At 41.6% G+C, this 7,789-nt stretch overlaps 1 gene segment (V, D, J or C); it reads left to right on the forward strand.

The window, feature by feature from the left end:
* The first annotated feature begins 6,472 nt into the window (after positions 1 to 6,472).
* On the forward strand, positions 6,473 to 6,951 carry LOC307046473 (immunoglobulin kappa variable 4-1-like). The segment is given in 2 exons: positions 6,473 to 6,524; positions 6,617 to 6,951.
* The last annotated feature ends 838 nt before the right edge of the window (positions 6,952 to 7,789 follow it).

Below are 7,789 nucleotides of genomic sequence, written 5' to 3' on the forward strand. Positions count from 1 at the left end.
GCCAACACCATATCCTGTCCTGTTGGGGGTCCCGCCGACACCTGCTACGCCGGGTTTCCTGCCAACACCGTGTCCTGTCCTGTTTCGGGTCCCATCGACACCAGCTATTGCTCCGTCGTGGGTCCCACTGACACCGGCCCAGGTTCCGTCCAGGGTCTCGTCTACGTCTGACCCGCCAGGGGTTCCACCAGCTCCTGCCCGTCCTTGTGCCCGGCCCCCTGAGTTCCCCAGCCGCGGTCTTTGCCCTCGAGCCCGGCCCCCTGTGTGCCACTGTCTTCGCCCTCGAGCCCGGCCCCCTGACTTTTCCGGCTGCGGTCTTCGCCCTCGAGCCCGGCCCCCTGAGTGCCGCGGTCTTCGCCCTTGAGCCCGGCCCCCTAACTTTCCCAGCCGCGGTCCTCGCCCTCGTGCCCGCCCCCCTGAATCTCTTCCAGCCGCTGCCTTCACCCTCATGCCCGGCCCCCTGAGTTCGCCCGCTGTGGCCTTCGTCCCTTTGGGAACTCTGCCTTGCCCCCGGGTCGTCCGCCTGACACCCCCACCGCGGATTCTGCCTTGCCCCCGGGCCGTCCGCCCGAGATCCCTTCCGGGTCCTCCGCTGTACTCCTGGGCTGTCAGTCCAAACCCGTCCTCCAGACCCCCTCCACCCACCCTGGTGGCCCTAGCTTTGTGTCCCTCCACCGGTCTCCCTCCACCCTCCCTGCTGGACGTTTTCTTTGGACGTTTGTTGGACTTTTTTGTGTTTTTTCCGTCCCTTGAGGGGGGGGGGGGGGGGGGGGTGTAATGTCACGATCTGTCTGTGTTGTGTTTTGTCTTGTCTTTTTCTGTCTTTGGTTTCATGTTTTATTTTGTAAAGTGTTCACCCCCTGTCTTGCCTGTTGCTTTCCGTCTGTTTTCCCTCCTACCTGATTACCCGATTGTGTTCACCTGGTGCCCCTGTGTTTTGTCCTCCCTCCTCACCTGTGTCTTGTTTGTGTGATTAGTCTTGTGTGTATTTAAGTTATGGTTTTTCTGTCTGTCATTATTGGTTCATTGTTTGTCGTTGACTGTGTTCACAAGGTAGTGTTCTGTTTGTTCCTTAGAAACCTTGAAATAAAGGTATTTTTTCTGTTTATTCTGCATTTGGGTCCTGCCTGCTTCACTCACCTTAACACAGAGACTAAAAAGGTGACACTGAAGATGCAGAAGGTGTATCTTCTTTAACCTGCAAAGAAATTAAGCATAAACATTTCGTCCTAAAACAGATTTACTCAAGACTGGGTTCAAATCCCACCTGGACTGTGTGTTTCTCTTCAGTCAACCCACAGCAGACTGTTTCATAGTAGTTGTTTTTATTGTGAAAATGAACTCAATCATGTTTTTCTGCAACGGGAGCATCCAAGAGATGTCTGACACAATTTGAACTCTGAGTCCAGTGCTGTCAGAGCAGATTCATGAGGAGTAACATATTGACTACATGATCATAAAAAGAGCTAAAGGTGGAGAATAGATTCAATTTCACATCAATATGAAGTTGTTCTGAACCTGGACAGCCAGCAGAGGGCAGCCTGCTGGGACAATAAAGTATATCTCTTATATTTATGTTCTTAAGCACAGAGGCCTTTGGTAAACTGAACAGACAGAAACAGCAGAGAGTTGAGGAACAGAAAGTTTCTACATGTTCTCCATGAGTCCACAGGGAGATGTAGCCTCTACTTCCTCCACCTCCTCTCTCTCTCTGTTTCTCAAGGACAGGTGTCTGTGTGACGTGTGAAATGTCATTTGCATGATTGTAATGCTTCACTGCTCCTCACAGCTTTAAGGTCTTGTGTCACGTAGAGTCTGAACCGTGTTCCTGCACTCATCCTGAAAACTGGAGATCATGTTGTCAGTAACTCTGCTTGTCATGTTGGGCTTTCTGTGTCAGGGTGAGAGACTTTGAAAATGTATCATCTGAAATGATAGGAGTAATGTATGTGTGGTTCAATGTTTGTCTTTTCTTTTCATGTTTGCATCCAATGTGCTTTGTCTTTAACTCTTTCTGTTATCATTTAAACTGCTGCTCCATGTTGTTGGTTATCTAACATTTCACTTCTCATTTCAGAGTCTTCTGCCAACAAGTTCCTGACTCAGACTGACACATCCAAGACTGTTAGTCCTGGAGGGACTGTGACCATCAGCGCTACAGGGAGCTCAGATATTGAAGATGATCTCAGTTGGTATCTTCAGAAACCTGGACAGGCTCCTAAACTTCTTATATACTCATCATCAACTCTGTTCTCTGGAACTGAGCCTAGATTCAGTGGTACTAGATCTGGTACTCAGTACACTTTAACCATCAGTAACGTTAAGGATGTTGATGCAGGAGATTACTATTGTCTGGGTCTTCATTCTGATTATTCATTCACACAGTGATTTAGAGCCGTACAAAAACCTCCTTCAGTCTGAAGTGAAGCGTCCTGCTGCAGCTGCAGAGGTGAAGAGACTGAGAGGAGGAGAACTGGTCCACTGAACACAAGAGTCATCAAGCAGAACCACCATGAATCCAGATAAAGCTGAAACACACTCACAGACACTCTTCAACACCCTGTTTAAACTATATTAATGTCATTCAATTCAGTCTCTTTATGAGTGAGCTGGGAAAGTTAGATTCTTGTTGAACTATAGCCACTGATATCAACATATATTTAACAGTAACTTTATGAATGGCTGTACAAAACAATTAATGATATTACCGCAGTCCAAACATACGTTTTTTTTTCAATTTAAATCATTTGAAGTACTGTAAACACACAATGTTGTTGTTTACACACCACTGTGTATTTCAATAGATTGAGTATTTAAAAAACTCAATCTATTAAAATGTGTTGACTTAGTAAAGCTTAAAACAGTACTGATTATGCACAACATTTTCCATAACCAAATGCCTACTAACATTCAAAAGCAGTTCCAAACCACAGTCAGGAAATACCCAGCTAGGCATCCTGACTGGTTGTGTAGCAAGCCCTGTAGAACAACCATCAAATCACAGCTGATCCATAAACGGAGTTAGAACGTGCAATGGACTTCACCCAGACCTTTCAAGTATCACTTGTCATCAACAATTCAAAACTTAATTAAAAAAATATTCTATTTGCAGATTTCTCCAGCTAACAAATATTGGGTATTCCCGGAATCCTTTTTTTCTTTATTATTATAATTTTTTTTAGAACTAATACCTTCTCAGTTTGTTTATTTATTTAATATGGTCTACATTACTTTACATTTATTTTGTCCTTCTTATTTCTTTTCATCGTTACAGGGCTGAGTTATTATTTCAGCCCTGGAAATTGCCTTGCAAAATTTGTATTGGTGTATATGAGTGCATGTGTGTACTTATACACTTGAACATGTGTATATTTTGTGTATGTGTGAACATATGAATGTAAAAAAAGTCACTTGAAAATAAGTGTTCATAATGTTTATATGCATATATTATTATTACCATTATTCATTTGCCAAGTACATGTGTACATATGTATATATTTATATAGTATTTTCATTTTCAAAAATGGAAGTTGACATGTGCAGAAAATGACCCTATAGTTTTTCTTATATATACCTATATATGATTAATTTTGTTCTTACCCTAACTTTTATTTTTTTTTTTCTCCAGTTTTCTTTATTTCTTTGTACTCCTTCATTTCTATACGTTTTTGACGCAATAATGCCAATGTTATATTAGGATGATTCACAGGAGGGCTACTTCCCATAAGCTATGCTTCAGCCCTCCCGCTTCTGCTAATTGTGTTAATCTTTGTGTGTTTGTATGAATTTAGCAGAATAAAATAATAAAAATAAATAATAGAAACTGTCCAACAGTCATAAATTATATTAATATAATACAAGGTTTAATACTGAAGGTATTAATACATCTTTCTGACAATGAACATATGAATTAAAGAAATACAAAGACAGTGTCTCATTTTAATCAACATTTTTATTTAATGATGGTTTAAAGCTCACGCCACATTTGAGATGAATGATGAGTTTCTGTTGGAGTGAAACAAAGGAAATCCAGTTGAATTGTGAGCTGATGAACAAACAGGAGAATATGCAGGAAGTGAGGATTAGAGAGCAACACTAAAAACTGAGCAGAGACAGCAGCAACATGTGAGCAGAGGAGATGTGTGTCTTCATGAAGATCTCTAGCAAAGAAGCTGCTTCCTCTCCAGACAGGAAGTGATGCTCTACTCCGAGCAGCGGGCAGGGTCCATGCTTTGAGTGACAGGGCTCTGTCCACTCAGACTGGCCTCACAGCTCACTGAGCCCGCCCCCCTCCAGCGCTCTGCAGAGAGGCTCAGGGTGCTGCTCCAGCTGTAGCGGCCGTCGCTCCCCAGGACCTCCGGGCTGTGGGACGCCCCTGAGGAGCTGCTGCTGCCCCCCAGCTTCCAGCCCAGCCTCCAGGCGGAGGGGAAGCCCCCGCTGGCCAGACACACCACGGTGGCACTGCCCTGCTGCAGCTCCTCTCTGGAGGGGGGGAGGACGCTCAGGGTGGGCTGCTGCACACCCACTGGAGCAGGGAGGGAGGGGGGAGGAAAAGGGAGAAATTAGAGAGAAAACTTGATTATAAGGTCCTTTTTTGATGTTGTCATTTTGCTGCTGTCAAATCCTTGTGTCAGTGCTTTACGATACCAGTCACCTCTGTGGAAACATTGGTATCACTGCCTTTTTTAATTTACATTTGAGTGTTTTATGTCTTTTAAAAATAGACCTTGAGTCTCTTCAATAAAGATGATGATGATGATGATGATGATGATGATGATGATGATGATGATGATGATGATGAAAAGTAACAAACTTGTGTTTTCTTTCAAAAGAACATCCATAACATTCATCTGTTTGCAACTTACACATTATTTATCGAATATATCATATTCCAATGACTTGTATCTAGACTCTCCTTGCTCTATTGTATCTGTGGTATTGTGCTGCTCTGCTGGAGGAGCCTGTGACCTCAGATGCTCATTGAAGTATCTGCACTGTAGCTATGTACACATGACAAGAAAAGCCTAGAATCCTTGAATCCTTATATTTGATCAAATAAAACAGAATAAGTTGTGCTGCTGTTACTCTCATAAATCACTCAGGATCAGACCCCCACATGATTCAAGTGTGAATGACTGACTTTGTGTAAAGTGTGCAAGCTAAAGATTCATTGATAATAATGATTGAATCTCTTCACATGTGTGATGATGTTCTTTAAACTGACAGAGCTGAACGTCTCAAGTGAAAACAGTTCAAACATTTATCATCTGTCTCTTTCACTTCCTTTTCACTGCATGTCAAATCAATGAACCGTGAACACGACGACAAGCTGCATTAACTGATACAATCACAAGTTTAAAATGAATCCATATTTAACTTGAATTCAACAAAATAGTTGATATTTTAATAGACAATAGATAAATAATGTAAATAAATACAATATTGTGAATTACAAATGTAAAACTGAATGTGGCGGAGACGTCACGCTTTAACAAATCTAAATAAATAATTATTTTTAGTATAAACTTGTTCTGATAATAAAATATAATATAGAAAATAAACAAGTTATTTGCTTTAGAAATGTATTTGTAAGAAACGAACAATTAATATAGAAGTCTGCAAAGGTTCCTTTCAGATTACAAGAGGAGCTTAATAAACATTTTTTTTCTAATTGAATCAAAAAAATGTGAAGTTGAGTCTCATTTAATAATTAATGAAAGTTATATATTTGCTAAAAGTTGAATGAAATACAAATCTCTGGTACTTACAGTCAACGATGAGTTTGGTTCCTCCACCAAAAGTGTACCACAGTGATACAAACTCATTGAGTGGCCGTACAAAAACCTCCTGCTCTGTCAACAAGCATGTATCACTGAGAGAGCTCCCTGATCTCACTGATAACAGAGACACATATACAGTTTTTAAATCAACAAAGCTTTTCTAAAGATATGGATTACATATCTGGAAGAATTAAAATGATTTATGTCATTTTTCATCACTTTTCTACACCTGGCAGAGAAACCATTACAGTCTGCTACACAACTAACTTTGTCAGTTTTATATTAGTTTCTACACGGTTAAATGAACATGAGGCTTTGAAATAATAGTTATGAACAAATGTATTTGAAACAGAACTGAAACATGTTATTTATCTACAGTGAATCTCTGTATGTATGTTAATGTCAGACAAACAGACATATCATACCAACCACAGTGGACACAAACTCAAATCCTCATCTCCACTCCTGATATAAATCTGTTCTTCCATTCAGATGATAGACGGTGTAAATCCAGACAGTGTTCCTCCTGGTTTCGTGTCCCACGTTGCCTTCAGTGTGCTGAGAGCAGAGACATCATTTCCATAGAGAGGAGGCTTTGCATGGTCAGCTGATCCTCCAGTGAACTGAGAAGGTTTATAGTCCTGTGAGTTCAACACTGCAGGACTCACATCTGTCAGTCAGCAGAAAGCACCATGACTCTCATCACCATCCTCATCTGGACGCTGGCCTGCTGCTGTTTCACAGGTTCATTCACTCAGCAACATTTCAAACATCATGTGCTGCCTTTCCTCTCCTTTCTTTCTGCTGAGAAATCAATCATCTGTTTTTGTGTGCAGGATGCAGCGGTCAGGTGACTGTGACTCAGCCTGCAGTCGAGACGTCTGCTCCAGGATCCACCGTCACTCTCACCTGTAAAACCAACCCTGATGTTTATCCCGACTGTGGTAGTAAGGATTGTATGGCCTGGTATCAACAGAAATCTGGACAGCCTCCAAAGCTCCTGATAAAATATGTGAGCACACGTGAATCAGGAACAGAACCTCGGTTTAGTGGCAGTGGAAGCGGCTCTGACTTCTCTATGACCATCACTGGACTGAAGGCTGAAGATGCAGCAGTTTATTACTGTCAGAGTCTCCACCTCATAAACAGTGCTTGGGTGTTCACACAGTGATGTGTCGTCGTACAAAAACCTCCCTCAGTCAGACTGCAGAGACTCTGAGCTGTTACAGCAGGAACCACCTGCAGCTGCTGAAGAGGAAGAGACTGACACAGCCCACTGAACTCAGAGCTGACAGGAACCCACCCAGCACTATTCACTTCTTATTCTTAAATATACAGATGTTAATGGATTAATGAGATTAAACCCAGTCCAAAACACATTCTATGTAAAAGCAGCATTATACACAAACCTTATTGTGATCTCTGCTTCCCTGAATTAAAACAACAAACGCTCTTTATCTTTTCCCCACATGTCTCCACTCGGTGTGCTTCACAGCAGGAGCATCTCTGGCCTCTCTGGAGTTATTATTTAATCATTATTATAAAGATCCTGATTCAAAATGACAAAGATCAATCTAATGAAGTCTTTCAAATGTTAAACGGTGGCTGATTAAAACCCTCTTATTCACATCAATCAATGAACTGATCCATTAGTTAACCTCAAATTCACATCTTAGTTCAAAACTTCAGGTTTTCTAACAACCAGTTTCATTGAAGTTTCCTGAAATGTTTTTTTGTTCCATTATTGAAACCAAAAACAGCAGGAACATCCAAGAGACGTTGAGTTTGAACATGATTTGACCCCTGACCCCCCCTGAGACCACCAGTGCAAAGCAGAGGCTTTAGGACTAGCAGACGTACATCAGAATCAGAATCAAGTTTATTACCAGATACTTTGACACATACAAGGAATTAGCTTTGGTGTCTGGTGGTACGAACATAAACAATCTAAGAAAATAAGTTGCCATAGTAGGTACAAAATATAAAGATAATATTAAGAAGTATTTCCA

This window comes from Notothenia rossii, assembly GCF_949606895.1.
Source record: "Notothenia rossii genome assembly, chromosome: 7".
In the NCBI taxonomy this organism is placed as follows: Eukaryota; Metazoa; Chordata; class Actinopteri; order Perciformes; family Nototheniidae; genus Notothenia; species Notothenia rossii.